This window comes from Poeciliopsis prolifica, unplaced genomic scaffold (genome assembly GCF_027474105.1).
Source record: "Poeciliopsis prolifica strain line A6 unplaced genomic scaffold, Auburn_PproV2 SCAFFOLD001, whole genome shotgun sequence".
NCBI classification, from domain to species: domain Eukaryota; kingdom Metazoa; phylum Chordata; class Actinopteri; order Cyprinodontiformes; family Poeciliidae; genus Poeciliopsis; species Poeciliopsis prolifica.
Window position 1 is genome coordinate 8008393 of NW_026562376.1, and position 18591 is coordinate 8026983.

The 18591-nt window shown below is 35.6% G+C and overlaps 1 protein-coding gene across 1 annotated transcript in view; it reads right to left on the reverse strand.

The window, feature by feature from the left end:
- The window catches only part of otud7a (OTU deubiquitinase 7A), a 40764-nt gene extending 23988 nt beyond the window's left edge, over window positions 1–16776 (reverse strand). The window contains exons 1-2 of the mRNA XM_055038707.1: window positions 16669–16776; window positions 932–1061 (exon numbers count right to left, since the gene is read on the reverse strand). The gene's annotated coding sequence lies outside the window, so the exon portion shown is untranslated. The remainder of the gene's footprint in view (window positions 1–931; window positions 1062–16668) is intronic.
- Between the last annotated feature and the right edge of the window lie 1815 nt (window positions 16777–18591).

Here is an 18591-nt window from a genome sequence, read left to right on the forward strand (position 1 = left end):
GACTCAGAAACACCGAGAAGTGTGGTCTCATACCTGACGTAAAACAATGTGGGCCACAGAAATGTGCTGTCCAGCTTCCTCTAAATCAAAGTGACATTTTGGCAAATTTGTCACCTACAATGAATCAGGCTTACAAATATGGAGTGGCATTACAGCAGCAACAAAAACAAAAATTAACAGAATTCAACTAAAAACTTCACTCTAAGAGAAAACACAAAGAGACGATTAAACTATTTCCACATCACAGCATAACAGACAGAAAGCTCTGGATTTAACAGTACTTCCTGTCCGTAGGTACTGTTACAGTACTTATACTTATCATAGTGAATGATTATGCATGATGATGTGAAAATGACACAATATCGAGTAACTAGTTAAAACTGCTCTATTTCAACAATAAATATACTAAGATAAATTCAAAAATTAATAATTTTATTTAAGTCTTGGGGTAAACAGCAAAAGGTATTTTAAAACAACTGGTTTTATTTAATTTTATCTTATGCATTTCTTTTAACATTTTTTATAATAAATTATTATAAATTGCATTACATTTGTGTGCATTAACAACTACTGTATATAATTTGTGGTATACAGTAGGAGGTGCAAACAGTAGAATACCAAAAGCACAACTGCTATACCTGGCAAAAGAAATCTAAAAGTTAAATGTTCAACAATAAAATACATTCAGACTCAGATTCAAATTTATTCAGATAAATAATTACTAACTAGAATCCATAAAATGTTATAAAGCAGAGATTTAAATAATACTATAAAAAATATTTTTTAAACATCCTTTTTGTTTTGCATAATTTCATAATAAAGAAAAAAACAATAACAGGATGTCGATTTAATATTAGTCACAAAACAGTTGAATGTGATGGTGTATGAAGCAAATAAAAGCCCTTTTGTCTTAGTTCTTCTCTAAACTTACATCCAGAGTCTTTGCTGACAGTTGGTGAGAAGCCATCTAATGACCACAGGACGACCAGGATCAAACGCTGATCTAGTCCATGGCTTCAGTGGCAGCAGAGGAGAGGAAGACTCTGGGGAAGCAGAGAATCCTGGAAGACAAAAAAAAAAAGCCAGATATCATCAAAATAAGTTACCAGATAATTATTTATTTGAATACTATTATTAATTGTCATAAAATAACTTAGTATCTCTTTATTTGTTTTAAACTATTATAATGTATTGCGTTCTACTCCAGAACAAAGGATTTTACAGAAGCCATCCACCTACTACAATGTTTAAAATAAAAAATATTCAACAAACACCAGGAAAACATACATTGTTGTGCTCACATGGTACAGGTTAGTTTAGTCAGATATTTGAAAAAAAAAAATAAAATGTCTGTATATTTTTTCAAATGTTGTGCTTACGTCCATAGGACCTGTTTCGTCCCTCTTCTTAAGAACCACTCTCTGAAAAAACTCACAAGTGAAGTGCAAATACATGCTGTAGCTCTTCACACCTGGTCAAAAGATATAGCTTTGTTTGTAACTTCTATTTATATTTGCGCCAGATGAACAACCGCAGTTTAAACTTTCACCTTGTTTAGACAGTGCAGTCTCAGACCAAAAGCCACCATGTCATTCTCACTTACTTAAATCTTGAGTTTCAATGCTGCATGTGGTAGTGCAACACATAAAACACATTGTGTTGTTTACTTCCTGAGATCAATTGGCCCAAGGGCACTTCGATCCAGTTCCTTCAGGTATATGGGACGACTTTCAGGTTTAGATTATCAGAATTATCCATCCATTCATCCATCCAAAGCACGCAGTGCTTCACAGTTGTTAAAGAAAGACTGATTTGAGAAAACTAGAAAAATAACTGTGACAAAATGAGGAATGTGCAAAAAAAAAAAATAATTTCAACTCTGAGTGGAGGAGTGGAACAAACATTTAAATCTAAAATAAAGACAAATAGCTGTGCAGTTAAATAGACGACTTCCTCACCAATATTGTTAATAACTAGTAACTATTTCACTTAAAAGCCCAACTGAAAAGATGCGTCTTTAGTCTGCTTTCAAAAACACACAAAAAAGAAACAAAAGCAACAGTTGGAAAATCTAAAATAAATAAAACATGTCACATTTGTGTGGGAGTTGGCAACCTCTGATGTAGTTTTAATTTTCTATGAATAAAGCAGATTGTCATTATGCTGAAACTCGCACAATTTCCCATAATAGCTATAGATAGAGGCAATATTTTATCTGTAAGCAATCATACAATTGTTGGGTCAACTGTAGTGAGAAGTATATAATCCTGAAGATTATTTAATATTTAATTTAATAATTCATTATGTTTTGTACTAATACATTTAAAATGTACTTTACAGAACAACATAGCCATACCTGTATAAAATTTGAATATTCTTTCAAATAAAAATCAGTCACTTCTTCAAAAGAAAAATAAATAAATGAAATAACATCTTCTGCAGTTCCAATTGACAGTAAAGAAAAACGATAAAGAAGCTGGCTGATTAAAAAAATACAAACTTACTTTAGTGGGAAATGGCTCTAGAGGAGCCATAGAAATAAAATGCCTTGCAGAACAACACTGGAAGCGACCAGAAACACGCTTCAACACAATCCCTACAGTCAGAAAATGATTTATCATTCAAAACACTTTTATACATTTAAATAAAAAAAAAAAGAAATCTGCAAATGAGCTGCTGGCAATTTTTCCATGATGCACATCTTAATGTGAATGTAGCCATCTTCCAGTAAAGGGATGATTTATAGCTGAGATAATTGTCTCCATAGTGAGCAGTGATCGCCCACATGTGAGGCTGGTACACAGTAGGTGGGAGGTGAAAACACGCACTGAGACTCCAAGCTTTGCACTCCATCTTTTCCATAATGGCAAAATATTAATTATAAGGGTCAACAAGGGTTTATGTCTTTTTTTGTGTGTGGGTCTAAAGAATATTTTGAAAGTTTTTTTTAAGTTTATATTTATATTATTACTGTTGTAAATGTTAGTGAAGGAAACATTTAGGAAGTGCGTGGGCTTTGACAGAAGTCACATTTTGTTCTTTTACGTGCATATAATATTTTGTTTTAAACTCCACATAGTCATTCCTTGTCAATTTTTATTTCATACTAGCTTCAGACTTGTTTTTCAAAAGCCAGCAAACAGGTGTACGGTTTGTAATACGAAGGAGAAAAAAATCAAACAGAAGCAGGCAATGCTCAAGGAGTCAAGACACAGGATATCCCTTTCTGATAAATATCCAGTAATGTTACATAAGTACACAAAAAATAAAAAATGAAAAATTAAGTGGTAGCAACAAAAGCTGAATTTATGTTAAAACTTTCTATATATCTGATGCAATTCGCTCCCACGACTTGCTAAGGGGGCTGGCCATAGCTGTAAGGTAGTCGATGTATAACTGAATATAAAACAAATACTATACCTAATGCATCTAACTTTGAAAATAAGAAACAGTTTATTTATAGGCAGCACTTATCTTTGGACTGCAGGAGTCCATGTATAGTAACAAAAAATATTTACACAGATTTTTATTTTTATTTTAATGAAATACAATACATATCAGTAGCATTTCAGAAATAATTTTCTCAACATTGCATGTAAGATGAGAGTTTAAAAAAAGGAAAAGTCATTGGTCACTATTTTCAGCTTTTATTTTAGTCGTCTTCTTCAATGTTGGAGTTAAACAGGTTCACTCACATTTCTTAAGTCTCTCTTTCATTGTCGCTCTCAATGCCACTTTCATCTCAAGGCAAATACACTGGACTTGTCATCAAGTAGCAGGCTAGCCTTTCAAAACCCCTTGGTAAAAAGCCGTGTAGTGTTCAAAGTGTGAGAAAATGTATTGGCTTCTAGTCTGGAAATGATGGTAATCCTCATGTCCAGTGGATCCCTGCAGCTCCACCAAAGTTACTATGGACCTCTTCTCTTCACTACTTCACTAGCTAAAGCTCTGCCAGCCCAGGATGTTGTGTATGGGTGGCTGCCCATGTCTTGGTTTGCAGCTGTGCAATGGCTTTTCCTTTTCAGAAGATGGATTGAATGGTTCTCCTTGAAATAGGATATTGTTTAATAACCTACAACAATAGGTTATAAAACCAGGAGAACTTTCAGGAAGAAATTCTCTTCAACTTTTTTCCTGGCCTTTCTGCTGTGTTCCTTGGTCTTTATGATTTTGTTGGTTCACTAATTTTATTAGACCAACTGCATTTCTCTTTTCTAGACATGTTGCAATGGATTTCATTAATGGACGTCAGATTTATAGATAACACTGTATCCTGGCGTACCACACAAATATCCATTAAAATGCACTAATGCATGGCTGTAGTATGACAAAATTAAAAAGTTCAAGGCTTATAATAACCTTTGCAAAACCCAGTAAATGAATAAAATTTCAGTGACTCAGATTCTTCCCTTGCTAGTCAGAATGTTTTGGGTTCTTCAGGCCAAACAGGGAGTAAGATCTACTTTGGCTTGGTAGAACCACTTGGCCGGCAGTCCGAACTGTGGCTTCATCACAGAGAGAGAGTTAAGCTGCAGCTTCAAGGGCCAAGCAGCAACAAGCTGTAAATGCTGTGTTCACTTTTAGATAAACAGCCCATGATTCCCCCTCTCTGGAGAGCACAAGAACACATGCAGTTTTACTGTGCCCTTAATATGTTCAGCAATCTCAAAGCTAGCAGAGCAAGTGCTTCCACAAAGCATGGACAAAACACAGAAGACAAATAAAAGAAGGCATTCATTCCTACGCCGCACTTGTTCGCATGCTCGTGCGCAGCAAAAATGTCAAGCCACCCTCTCAGTCATGGTCAACCCTCCGCGCCCCCCCCAAAAAACAAGCCTTTTATTCCTACAACAATGGAAACAGCACAGATATTTGTGATATGCTACTAAACTGTGAAAGCAGAGAACAGTTTCAACACCGCGTTGCAGCAAAACTGCTAATGTGCAGAAGCTAGAGGGATATGTTGAGGAAATAAATGAACGCTCGTGGAAAAACACAATTTCCACCCCACATCAATATTTAATAATTACCAATCTATTACAATGATTGAAACACGCAACAATTTACAAGGATAGGAAATTTGTACAATTTGTGTTATGATGTACCACAAAAAAACAAGCAAAGAAAGGAAGAATTTGTTTTTCCTTTCTTTTTTACATTTAGAGCAGGCTTAATGTAAGACCTTGAGTTTTATCTTCAAATTAATCAGTATACTTCAAACTGTGGGCCTTCTTCCTGTACTGCTAAAACAGAAGGATTTTACTTGTGGTGTTTGAACATATTTAACCACAAGTATAATGTATTAAACCACTGGTGTGCATGGTTTTCACTTCTACAAAGAAGAGCACAATATTCAGAAAATATTTAATTGCAATTATACTGCTGAAAATTGTGATAATGACACTGATCATGTTTGATCCATAATACCAGGACGCTTTTTTTTTATTGTTGTTGATAGACGATGTCTTCATCACCGTTGTGAAGAAAATTACACTTCAATATATTGCACAATCCTACTTCTAAATAATTTTATTGGGATATGTATCAAAAGTCCAAAAGATATTCAATGCCACCAAGGACTCCATAGGTCCCAGCCTATCATAATAAACCATTTGAATTGAATTGTGTGCAGTTTAAATTAAATTCTACAAAGACATCTCCCATCTTTCTTCTTCCTGAAATTAAAAAGATGTGCTGCTTTGTGCATCCTGAGGGAAAGATGCTGCTGGAAGCCGTGATGTCTCTTCGTATCTAAATGCTGCTCTGTACACTGCCTGCACTGCACATTTATGAACTACAACTTATGATGTCAATTTGCTCTCAAAAATAATCTTAATTTTCAATACACCACAAATAAAATGGAAGGGCTTTTTGGTTCAGAAAAACAAGATTTGGTTAAACAATTTCCAAATTTTCCTCACATACTATTACATATATCATATACAAATAAAATTAAAAACATTCAATACAATAGCAGGAGAAAGTTTCAAAAATTAAAATCTGAAGTAACTTGACTGAAAATATGTACACACCCTGAACTTTTTCATTCAGTTTCAGGATTCAGTCTTCTGAGGTTTATTCCTCCTATTTATACTGAAATGCAGAATGCTATTCCATTTTCCCAACCATTCTTTATGTGAAGTCGTAATTTGCAGAGTTTACAAAAGATGTAAAAGAAAATTATTCCAATGTCAAAGGTATCAGCTAGGAGAAGAGTGTAAAGTAAAAACTGCCGCCCTATTAACACACCATGGAACAAAGAAGCTCATCAATATTAGCATAAGATGTGGAACAACTTGCTGAAACTTTGCTGACAACTTTCCAGCCACACTAAACACCCAGACCTGGCCAATACTTTCCAAAAAAACCTTGATGAAAATAGTGTTATGAATGAAACCAAGCTTTCATTTATAAAACCAAACTAAACTTGCACTTGGTGTAAAAACAGTGACATGTCATGGAAAGACAATGTGTGTAGGGTGGAAGACGAAGACAATATCATTATCTGGACTTATATTTCTTCAGACGGAACTGAAATGTTTGTCAAGTTATGCTAATTAAACTAACTCAACCAGAAAATTGAGAAGAATAGAGATTCCATTCTTTGTAATTACAGTGACTCACAGCATGCATTCAAATAACAATATAGAATGACAAAATTAGGGGAAAATTAAAGATTTGAAATTGCCTAATGCGACTTTGGAAAACAATCTGACAGAAAATGAGTGTGGCCACCAGAAGAGAACAGTGGGATATGAGACGTATTCACAGTTATAGGTTTTGTTGACTATTGCAAAGGAGAGGTGTCAAATATCACAAATAGATTAATATAATATGACTGTCAAAAATATATTTTTATTTTAATGCTTCAAAAATGATCGTTTTTCTCCCATTGTCTTAAAGACTGCTTTGGGCTCTTATCCTGATATGCACAATAAGTTTGAAGAACTGTAGCAAAGCACCAATCTGTTGTCCATGCCAACAATCTGAGCTTTTACCATCTATGGCAACTCTGAGTCAGAATCAGAATTAATTATCACAGCAATGATGCTGCGGTTACCCAAGTGACATTTACTTACGACAGGAAGATTCATTATTATCTAACATATCTGGGGAATTTCTAGCCTATAAAATCATTTCCTTTCATTAAATCTAATAAAATGGCCTTGGCTGGTCATCCTGGGAGTTTGCATGAATAACTATGTCTCTATGTAGATCCTGTTTTAAGGTGTAGCTGGCTCTCGAGCCCTATGGCAGCTGGAATAAATCCCTGCTCTTGTGATCCCGAACACAACAAAATTATCTTAGTTATAAAAAAAGGCCCATTTGTTTACGTACAAATGAGTTAAAAGAAAGCCTACCAGAAAGTGAGAAACTACTTTTTGAAAACAGCTAATAATCACTCTCTCATCCTCAAAAGTAAATCAGCTCTTCTGTTCTGACAGAGAAGCAGTTCTTCTAAACAAAGAGCCGAGTGCCAAGGCAGAAAACTAGATCATAACCCTTTAAAATATCAGTCTTCTCAAACATTCAATCCCTTGACCCGAAGAGACACTGTTAGAGAAATATACAACATTTTTTTTTTTTTTTTTTGTACATGACGCATGTTACAAAAACAAGATTTTAATTTGGCATCAAGAAAAGACATGGAAAGACTAAAATATCTAGACACTCTCTCCATTTCCATCCGCATTAGATGCTCAGGGCATCAATCTAATCACCATAATAACGCACATATTACTTTTGGTCAACATCTGCATTGGCTTATGTTATTGCTCTTGATGTAAGACCAATAACATAACTGTAGCCATGTTATCCGTCAACACGTCATGTTCAGAAGGACATAACGTAGATTGTCCTGATCTCTGCTTTGATTCTTTGTTTTTATTTCAAAAATAAGAAACACCCACAGCCATGCAGCTAAGCTGCTTGGAAATAAAGTTCTTTATAATCTCCCGTCAACTCAATAAGTCAGAGCAAAGCACTGAACTATGTCAGGTTGGTCTGATCACAGTCAGGTCATTCTATGTCACAGCACAAAACCCCCTCTCAGTTCAGGTCAGTGAGTGGTACCAAGCAGGGTCCTAAAGCTCTGCTCCAAATTCTTCCAAGTCAAGTATGTATTTAATGAGACCTCACAAAATCGAGCTCATTCCAACAATCTCTTTGATGATTTTCAGCTTTGCCTTCATTAACATGTTTTGCAGGATTGTGTTGACTTGGTTTTTCATTTTAGCCAAAACTTATGAAGAAAATCATTTGATTGTTTTCACTACACATTAGAAATATATTTATAATCTATTTTATTTATTATGTTTAAAACAATGAAAAGACATGTGTGTTTATTGCCAATATTCTTAATGCAACTAAAATCTAATTGTAACCATTAGAAATAAAATAAATAAATAATATATTATGTTTATCATATCTAGCTACTTTTCCACTATAAACCAGTTTCAGGACAGCGTATTGCCAATGTAAAATGATGTATTTAGAATCCAAATCAGTTTTATTCACAAAGTTTGTGCACATAATAAATAACTAATTTGACTTTGGATCAGCTTCACTCTCTGCAACTTGTTGATTTTGAGGTTTCTGGGCTGCTTACGGGTTCACCAGATATATCTGATGCTGTTTGATCTCAGAACTCTTCTCATGCAAAAGTTTTAACCTGCTCACCTTTGAAGGATAGATTTATTTAATAAACATATGAAATATTTAGAAAGCATAATTTTGCTGACTTTCCTCTGTTTGCAACAAGTGCAGAGCATGGTTTGTCCGATTCTTGACAAAAATGCCCTCATTCTAAATGCCAGTCTAAAAACAAATGAAATTCTTTAGTTTTCTCATCAGAGTAGTGAAGTCATGTGTTTCGGTTTGTTCACCTAAACGTTTTCTCTAGACATTAAAAAGAAGGACGAAGATAATCAAGATTGGATTTTTTACACTCAGAAGAGAGCGAAGAGCGAGGCCAAAGACACCTCCATCTCAGTCTTTGAAATGAATCTCTTTAGTTTTCTCATCAGAGTAGTTAGCACTCTTGCCTCTCAGCAGTCTGGGTTGGGACTCTCCCTGTCACTGAATGGGTGTCTCCTAATTATACTAAATCAATTAGAAAGTGTGTGTTGTTCAATTCAATTTAATTCAGTTGTTTATATAGTTCCAGTTCACAACAAATGTCATCTCAAGGCCCTTTGAATAACTAATTTCAGTTTAGTTATACATCCAATTGATCCTACTCTCAAACAGTGCTTTATGTTCAGTTCATAATTCAAATGAACTCAGATTTAATATTTAGTGCATTTAGCAGAAAGCAAAGGAGGCAGGGTCACAGAACCTCTGTTGTTTGATGTAGCATTTGAGATTTAAAAGGGAAAAATAGTCAAGAAACTGGACTTGCAGACTGCAAAAAGCTCCAGAACGAGTGAAGAGAGACGCCACAGACTGTCGAGAAAGCAATTAATCTGAAGCAAGAAATCAGGATGGTTTTTCAGAAGCTATGTTCAGGGATAAATTATAAAAACACACCCAACCCACTGCAATGTGAGATATTAAGGGAATTTGAGTAAATACAACTTAAGACCACTTCCTGTTTTGACTGATCTGAAAGCTGCTGACATTTTAAGCTTCATCTCTGGAAAAGCAACAAATGCAGGACAAAGGTCATCTTGTAGGTTTTCTAAGGCACAGAAATGTCTAGGTCAGTGATCAGCAACCTGTATCTCTTAAGGCCTACTGCAGTAGAACTTTATAACCTTAATGACTTGGAACACATGACTTTTTTTAATGCAAAGCTAATGAAAAACTTAGTTTTTCATGCTATATTTACTTGGAAGTTCTAGAATGGAATGGCAGTAATTATACAAGGAGTTTTTGGCCTTTTGTCATGAGACTGCAGATTCCGTTTTAATTTATTAAAATAAAAAACATACATTTTTGTTGAACAAGACCCTGTGATGTGATAAAATTTTATATAAAATTGGAATTCTTCAGAACAAATGGACTTTATACAGTAAGTGTTCAAATACCGTTTTTAAATTTTTTTCAAAGGCTCAGTCAAGTCTTGTGGTTTTAGATAAATTGTATTTCGTCATTAGGCACGATGCAAACTGACTGCTTGGATCACCAAGCTTGTAGTCTAGGTGCGACTATTCAAAGCCTTTACAGCAGTTAAAGTTTTAGTACTTCTAACTGAATATAATTATTGGCTAATTTATGCAGGTAAAACCCACGTAACAAAAAGTAACAAACCTGCTTCAGCATCAAAAATCAAAGTCTTAACTCAGATCATTGTATCAACTGTAGTCACTCCCACACACAGCTCAACCTGTTATAAAAACACCAAACAGAACTCTCCTGTTTCCTGCCATACACCAAACAAATATCATCTTACATCATGTACTTTTTTATAGTTTTGCTCGTTGTTAAACGCTGCAATCTTTTCATTCAAAGGCCACCACACCAGTAGCTAATATCAGTATCTGAAATTTGATTTTCTAATTTATTCTCACTTTCTCCTCCTCATGACTGTTTACACCACACAAACACCAACAAACATTATCTGTGAGAATGCAATTTGTTTTAAAATTTCCCACTTATTCATGGCTAAATGCAGAAAAGATGGCGAAAGACTAATTTGTGTTTTGCCCCACATGTGCTCAAAGCCACGTATGTCAAAATGACAAATATTTTCTGAAGCTGTAAGATGTGGAAAGGGTGCTATCAGAGCTGTTTGTGGTAAAATGAGGGGGAAAAACATTCTCTCCTCCACTGTAGTCTCTCTGATATATTTGAAAGTTCTAATTTAAAAATGTGTTCAAAATCCCAGACAATTGGTAATCCTTTACAAGGTGCTTTCCTGAGAAATAAAAGCAGTACTGGCCAGTTTATTTAATTTCCTTTTGGGATTAATAAAGTATCATTGAATTGTGTTTGAATTTGTCATTGTTGTTTTTGGTTTAGTGCCTACTCTTAAATTTTATCTTTTCCTACTAACTTTTTGGGGCTTTAATTATGAATTATTAATTGTTAAATTTGATGCTAGCAAAATTATAACTTTGCTAGCATCAAATTTGAAAAAAAAGTAAGAAGTTTTCAAGATTAATAATTAAAATACAGGAAAACAGAACAAACATTTTAAAACAGTGGTTTTCCTCTGGCATGTTAGAGAAAGTAGAGGTCACAGTTCAAGTTCTTAAATATTAAAAACCTCAGTCAAGAAAATCCTTTAACCTGAAAATTACAGTGTGTTTTTTTCCCAGTTTAAATGGTTTAAATGGCATCCCGAGAATTATCAGTACCTATAAAACTGAATATGAAATATTTTTCATGGCCATGTTTTGTAATATTCAGTTTGCAAACAAAATTTGCACTTTTACTCATCATAATGTAATCCTAAGGTCACACTATTTTCTTCACATAGTTGTGCCTATCAAAACATCTGTAAACTTAATTTCTTCATTCAATTTTAAAGACACATAAGTCCTCATCTGATTGTTGTAGTCTGAGTAATTGTTCCTCATTTTAACCTCCCCAGCTAATTTTGAGCATGTTTTAAAGCAGACTTTCCGCTGCAGATGCGTTCTCACAGCTGCGTCCTGATCGAGCACAAAGCGAGAATGTGACGCAAAAAGCATGCCTTAAAAATCGCAGCGTTTTGTTTGTAGTTCTCTCGAATTGGACAACAGCAGCCGTTATAATGGGAGCATCAGCAAAAAAATACATTGAGGCAGCAACTTGCGGCATCACGCTCACTTTTGTCATAAATTCATATTTATATCTTGTATTTATTAATAACTACTTTTACACTTTAACGTAGTTTCCCACTTCCTAAAGAACTTTATGAGAGGTTTATTTTAAAGATATAGCATGCTTTACAAGGAAAAGATAAAGACAAAAACAGATAACCATGCATTATTTTTTTTTACTTCCAGTACAAAATGAAAGATGCAATGAGTAGCCTAATATACGCAAACTAACTTGCCAAACTACAACATCTCAACAGCTATAAATGTGATAGAATGACAACACCCTGAAAAACCAATCCGGTGGGGCGTTTCTTTTCACAGAGGAAGAACCGTGACCTATTTTTCCTGAGTGAATGAAAATGACCAATCTTGTGAATCTGAATTGAGTCACCGGGGGTATCCGGTGCAACAGTGTTCTGTTTGATATATAAACGGCTCCCTTGCTGATTGGAAGGCAGCGTGGGGGACGGCTGTGCCCTGTAGGCTTTGGGATGGGGATGTTACAGTGGCAGACGTCTCCAGGAGGCACTCTCCTACCACACTCAGCGCCAGACAGGGGAGGCAGCAATGCAAATGAAATGAGGTGCAAGAGGAGCAAAGGCCTCAAACAAAACACACTGTCTGACTTAGATGACGGCATGCGTCACATTTTAACTCGAATATAAAAAGGTAGACCATTTATGACACGGATGTTATCCCTTTCTTTAAAGCTTAATCAGAAAGAAATGCAAAACAAGCAAAATACTATTTCAGACCCATCTTTTATCTTAACAGTATGGTCGATATCTGCATCTCAGTTCATATTACATAAACATTGGCGTAAAATAAAAAGCAAATACTGTCTGTAGTATATTTTGATTCAACATGATACTTAAAAAACTAGGTGCTGTTATATACACCTGAGAATTTCATAATGCCCTATTTAAATTGTCAATGAAAAGTTAAATCTAAGTGATACAAGCGTTTTCTTTAATGTAATTAGCCAAATTGCACAATCTGTGATTGAGGTACTGTTTTGTATAACAACAGATAGTTTTGGTTCAAGAATTTGAATTGAAGATATATTGTTTAAAGCTAAAGCATCAGCCTTTAAACCAATCTTTAGCCTCGTCTTGGTCATTACCAAGATCAGGAACTTCAGGGAAAGTGGTACATATAATGTTTGGTTGGAAAAAGAAAGGAAGTCAGCAAAGTCTGGCCAAATTAATAATAATAATGCAATGTTTTCTTTTTCCCCTAATATTGTGGAGCCTTATTGGTTATTAAACAAATAAATTAACAAACTTTGCAAGTTTTCAGATTTGGAACTGGAACACTATTAGATAGGGAATTACCAGATCCAAGTCTGGATGTAAATCGACTCACTTAAATTAAAAACTGTAGAGCATTATTCTGTAAAACATTATCTGTGTGCTTGCAAATGTACTTATAGGTTCTGTTGTCTGCATCATTATGTCATATCAAACTTTGACATATTAAAATCTATGTATTGGTGAAACATAGTTCTTAATAGTACATAACTCTGTTCTGCTGTCAACAGTGAGTAAAGCAGCAACTCTAAGATGGCTACCACCACCTCATCACCTTTTCCCATTATGATTATCTAGCAGGACCCCTTCTGTGAGCTTCCATGACCTCTGGCTGACCTCTCTACCCTGTAGACACAACACTTTCCATTCGCTTCTTCACCTGCAGATATGTCTGAAGAACAGCTCCCACTTCAAGGCTGTGCACTGATTGAACCATGATTACAATAGACACTTGACTCGTTCATGTCCTCTAGAAACTAAACTTTCAGGGAATCAGGCATGAAGACATGGAGTTCTTTTTAAAAAGAAACAGTGGACGGAGTGTTATTTGCAGGTTCTTTTAAAGTTATTTAGTTTCATTATATAAATTAATAAAAGGCAGCTGCTTATTTCCCAGTTCCAACACTACGTGTCAGACCCCATGTTTGTGGGGATGACACGGAGTTGTTTATGTTTTATGTTTATGTTTTTACTGTTAATGTGACCAAAAAAAACCTCATGGGTCCTTTTAAATAAAAAAATAATAATAATTGTTTAGACTTGTTATATTTTACAATAATTGACTGAAAAAATGTGGATAGATAACTAAGTACATCCTTATTTCAAAAGAAGTGGCTGTGCTCAGTATAACCCAACTCATTCAAACTAATTTTAAATAGGAGTCAGTACACACTTGCCTTAATATAAGGTTAACATCAAATAAAGCTCATTTGTTGCAAGCGATGGCCTGCGCTGGAGTGGCATCGGCTGCCTCTCTCCCGAAATGTCTCACTGGAGATAGGCACCACCCCTCCTCCCGACCCCACTGGGGACGAGGGAGTAAGAAAATGGAAGGATGGATGTTGTCTCCTGTCTCTACTTAGTAGCACAGCCATAGTCCTGAGAGTTTCCTAATTATCAGAGGGATCTCATTGTCAAAAGGTAAAAAGAGTTTCCAAGTGAAGAAAATGTTCTTGTTTGTTTGATAGTTTTTATCTGGACTATTTCTACTATTCTTAATAGAATGTCAATTTATTTTATGCATTTATTTTGCTTGGTCAGCCCTTTGATTCTCACTTGAAAAGTACAATATAAATAAAGCTGAATTGGACAGTGCTATTAAAAGCAATGGGACGTTAACCTAAACATAATGAAAATTAGAATAAAACTGTTGGTAAGAGGCTTACGGCAATACTAAAAGAGCTGGAGAAATTACTGACAGCTCCTGGCTCTGCAGTACATGTGACAAAAATCTTTTACATTTTTACCAAAGTCTGGGCTGCAGGGTCTTTGTAGGGTCTTTGTAGGTCTCCTGAAAGCATGTTAAAAGGTCAAGTCTTATTACATCAAGGCTGTCCCAAACTTTTAGGTGTATTGTTCTTCAGTGTTATGCAGTGTTGCTTTTTCAGCAAAGATACCTTTTAGAAATGTGTCCCACAGTGAAGCAAGAGTGTGGCATAATCATGCTTTGAGGATGTTCTTTTTTGTCTGGAATTGAGTCAAGCAGGAGGAAATTATGAATGGTTCCAAATATGAGTCAATGTGTAAGCCTGTTTTAAAAAGCTGAAGGACAAAGAGGAATTGTATCTTTCAGCACAATAATAACGACCACAAGCACACATCCAGATCAATGTTTCTTAACTCGAAGTTTCAAGTAATGGAACAGGCCAGTCGTTGTCCAAAACGACTGAGTTCTGTAAATAATACTTCCAGAACGGAAGTGTGAGAAAACATTTATGAAAGCATATAGATTTAGGTTGTTTTGTTCTTCTTCTGAAAGATTTCAGGTTGCCTTTAGTTAGGTTGTAGAGATTATAAGTCACAAAAAAGAACGGAAATTCAGAGACAGTGTATACTGGTCTCATATTTTACCCACGCTAGAATAATTGACAAGTTGGACATGAATATCTATGAATATTTAGTTCCATTATTCCTAAAACATACTAATCTTCTGGAACAGACAGAAGCACACTGTTTTAAGTATCTGGAGTCATTTCTTTTTGTTTGTTTTTGATGCAAAATGAGTCGGGAGAAACAATCTGACAACACTTTGGTTGGAATTAAGTAAATCATTTGATGCAAAGGTGGACTGGACCAGAGCAAATAATAAATAATGAGACCAGGGAAAAAAAAAAAAAGCTATTCACAGTTCAAACTTCAAGTGTCATGTTAATAACACAGTCAATTCTTATCTAATGGAGGTATATCTCCGCTCGGGTATTTGATGTGCGTGGTCGACACAGATGCTACAAGCGCCTGTCATTTTGGATCAGTCCAGGAACGATTTGATAAAGCAGCACTGCCTCAGAGACATGAAAGCCCGACCAGATTCAACAACAACGATAGTCGTCTCTGGCTCTGCTGAATGCCAGAGACTGAAAACAGAATTCACTGTGGCAACTGATCAGGTGCCAGGCGCCCTGTCCCCAGTGCCCTGCTGCACCCAAAGCCTCCACAGGGCTGACGTTGGCCTTGCTCGGCCCAGCAGCCCTGGGGCCTGCGGTAGTAGCTCTACCTACCAACTATCTGAGCTACCTGCTGTCAGCTGCCTGTCTTACGAATCAGACCGAAGCGATCAGACATGATGGGAAGGAGTTGTAGAGTTGATATGACCTGATGCTAAAAAAAATAAAATAAAAAAATTGTCATCATCCTTTAATTGAGGTAGGAGAAATGTGAAGCAGCTCAGTGTTATTATGTAGGTCTTTGTCAGGGAACATGAGTAGGGTTTAAAAATACCACAGCAGTGAATCTGTGGCCTCACTATCTTCACAGGCAGGCATCGGTAGATATTGTGAACAAGACCTACAGTAATGTAAAAGCAGACAGTGGTGTCCTTCCTGTATTTCATAATGTGTATCTTAAAGTGGGACTTGATGCTTTTCTTCACCATCAACACGTAGAGCAATCTGGCCTAAATAAATACAGATTTTCAATAGCCAATATCTCCAAATATCAAATAATGTTACAATAATATCTCAATGGATGCACACCTTAAAATTAGACATTTTAATGATCTGCTGTCATCACACAATCCACCCGTTAGTCTCATAATTAGGCTGTAATACATCGCTACTATATGGTTCTCCATGACAAAGGTCTGTGACTAAGCATGCAGATGCATGTTTGTACGGCGTTTTACTCCCATCAGCCCGGTTGGAGTCTCATCCCAAAGAGCCGATGAGGTTTTTCGGGGCCTCAATGTGTGTCTGCCTTCGAGCTGAAAGAAAAGCCAAGCGCACGGAACCTGAAGTTGATTTCATCGAAGCACGTACTCGCATAAAGACAGGTGCACCTGTCTGCAGTGTGCAGCCTTTTGTTTTTAACAGCAAATGAGCCACGGATCGTTCAGTCGTGCGCATAACGTGAGGATTTTGTGACAGAACAAATGAAATCGGCTCAAGCCGTCTTACCGTTGCCTTTTCAGTCATTGCTCCCCATCATTACGTTTTCGGCCCAGACCTCTGACGAGCCGTTTATTCCAATCAGGCTGTCTCACTCACTCTCTCACTCCCTCCCTGCCTGTCTGCCTCCCTGCCTCGCTCTCTCTCTCTCTCTCTTGCTCATCCCCATGTCATGTTTCTCCGCTGCAGCAGAACCAAGCCGCGCCTCCTCCGCAAGCGCCGTGACGTCCGCGAGTGACCCCGGCGGCACCTCCACGGGGGCTCCGCAAGGTGTCGCTGTCTCTGAACAAAAATATGTAAACAAATCAGGGCGTTGAAGTTTTTTGTTTTGTTTTGCCTTAAATTCGCGTTTTTAGTCTTTTTATTTTACAATAATAATAATAATAATAATAATAATAATAATAATAATAATAATAATAAAATAAAGTACAAGCATTAATATTAATACTATAAAGAAAACCACAAAATAATTAATTAAAGATGGCCACACATTTAATTCATAGATCTTATGTATGAAGTAATTTTTTTCAAAATAAAAAATACTGTTTAGTGTTATTAAAAAAAAAATCTTGTTCCTGATATAGTTTTACAAGTTCATGTATATATTTGTCTCGCTTCTTTAATCCAACATTTTTTATTGTAACAGCAAAACATTGTTTGTAGAAGTAAGCAAAAAGGCTTCAGTGACAGAAGAGATTTAAGCTCATGAAAAAAATTAGTTTCTACAAGTAAGGGGTTCAAATCCAGACTCATGTGCTGCAGAAGTTTCTGTTTCTGCTTTATTTTGTCCTCAATTTCTGTCTTGGTGAAGCTTCATCAAAATTCCCAGCTCCTTTGTCTGTTTTACTAATTGTGTAAAAAATCTGTAATGTTATCTTCGACTGAAATTTGGAGCCACTCACATGGATTTTAAAAAAGATCGACATCTTAATGATGTGTAATGAAGAAACAGTCCCTACTTCAGTTACTTCAACTCACATCAACAGATAGTTGAAACTTTGTCAGAAAAGGACGTTTCAACAGGACAATAAACACAAAAACACACCAAACTGGTTTGGAAGAGGACAAAGTTAGTTATTAGTTTCCCTTCAAAAATGTTTTTCCTGTTTTGAATTTTTTTTATATATACTCAAATGACTCATCTCATCAAACAAAATAAAACAAACAAACAAAAGAATCTTTCTTACTGTTGAATCAGGAAATATGATCTCATCTGATGAGGTACATGAGTCTCACAGTACCTTTAATGTTATTCTGCTTTATTTTGTGACTCCTGGTTGAGTTACTGGGTAATTTTGGTAGGGTGGCCACCCCTGTTAAGGTTTATCCCCAATATAATTACATTTGTGAAGTGGCCTTCACTGTGCTTTACTCCCAAAGCCTTGGAAATGGCTCTATAATTATTTTCAGAATGAAACACATTATATAGATTAATTACACTTGGATTGAGGTTTGCAAGCCTTTATTTTAGTTAATTTTGATGATTTTCAGTTTATAGCTAATGAAAACACATTTCTTAAAAGATTAGAAGATAATATCAGCCCAAATAAATAAAGGAATGTGGACTAGATGGAGGTATTCTTACTAACTGATTAAATGTTACTTTCAAAGAGTACTTTTAGTCTGATTAAAATGCCTCGTCATTCAGTTTGTTGAATCTGTAAACTCTTCACTTAACTGACTAAAGCTGTTCAAAAACACCTTCAGGTTATTTCAGATTAAACTAAATAATTTTTTGATTCTACTGCATGCTTTTGAGATTGTCCAAATGAGTATGAAGAAGGTATGAAAAACAGTTTGTAAAAGGTGAATTCTCTTAATCTGTTGTGTACCTATAAGTAAAAAATCTCAACGTCGTATATATAACCTTGTCCTTTTCCCAAAATAAGAATATTTCACATCACTCTGAGTCCTTGACTTCTGCATACAAAA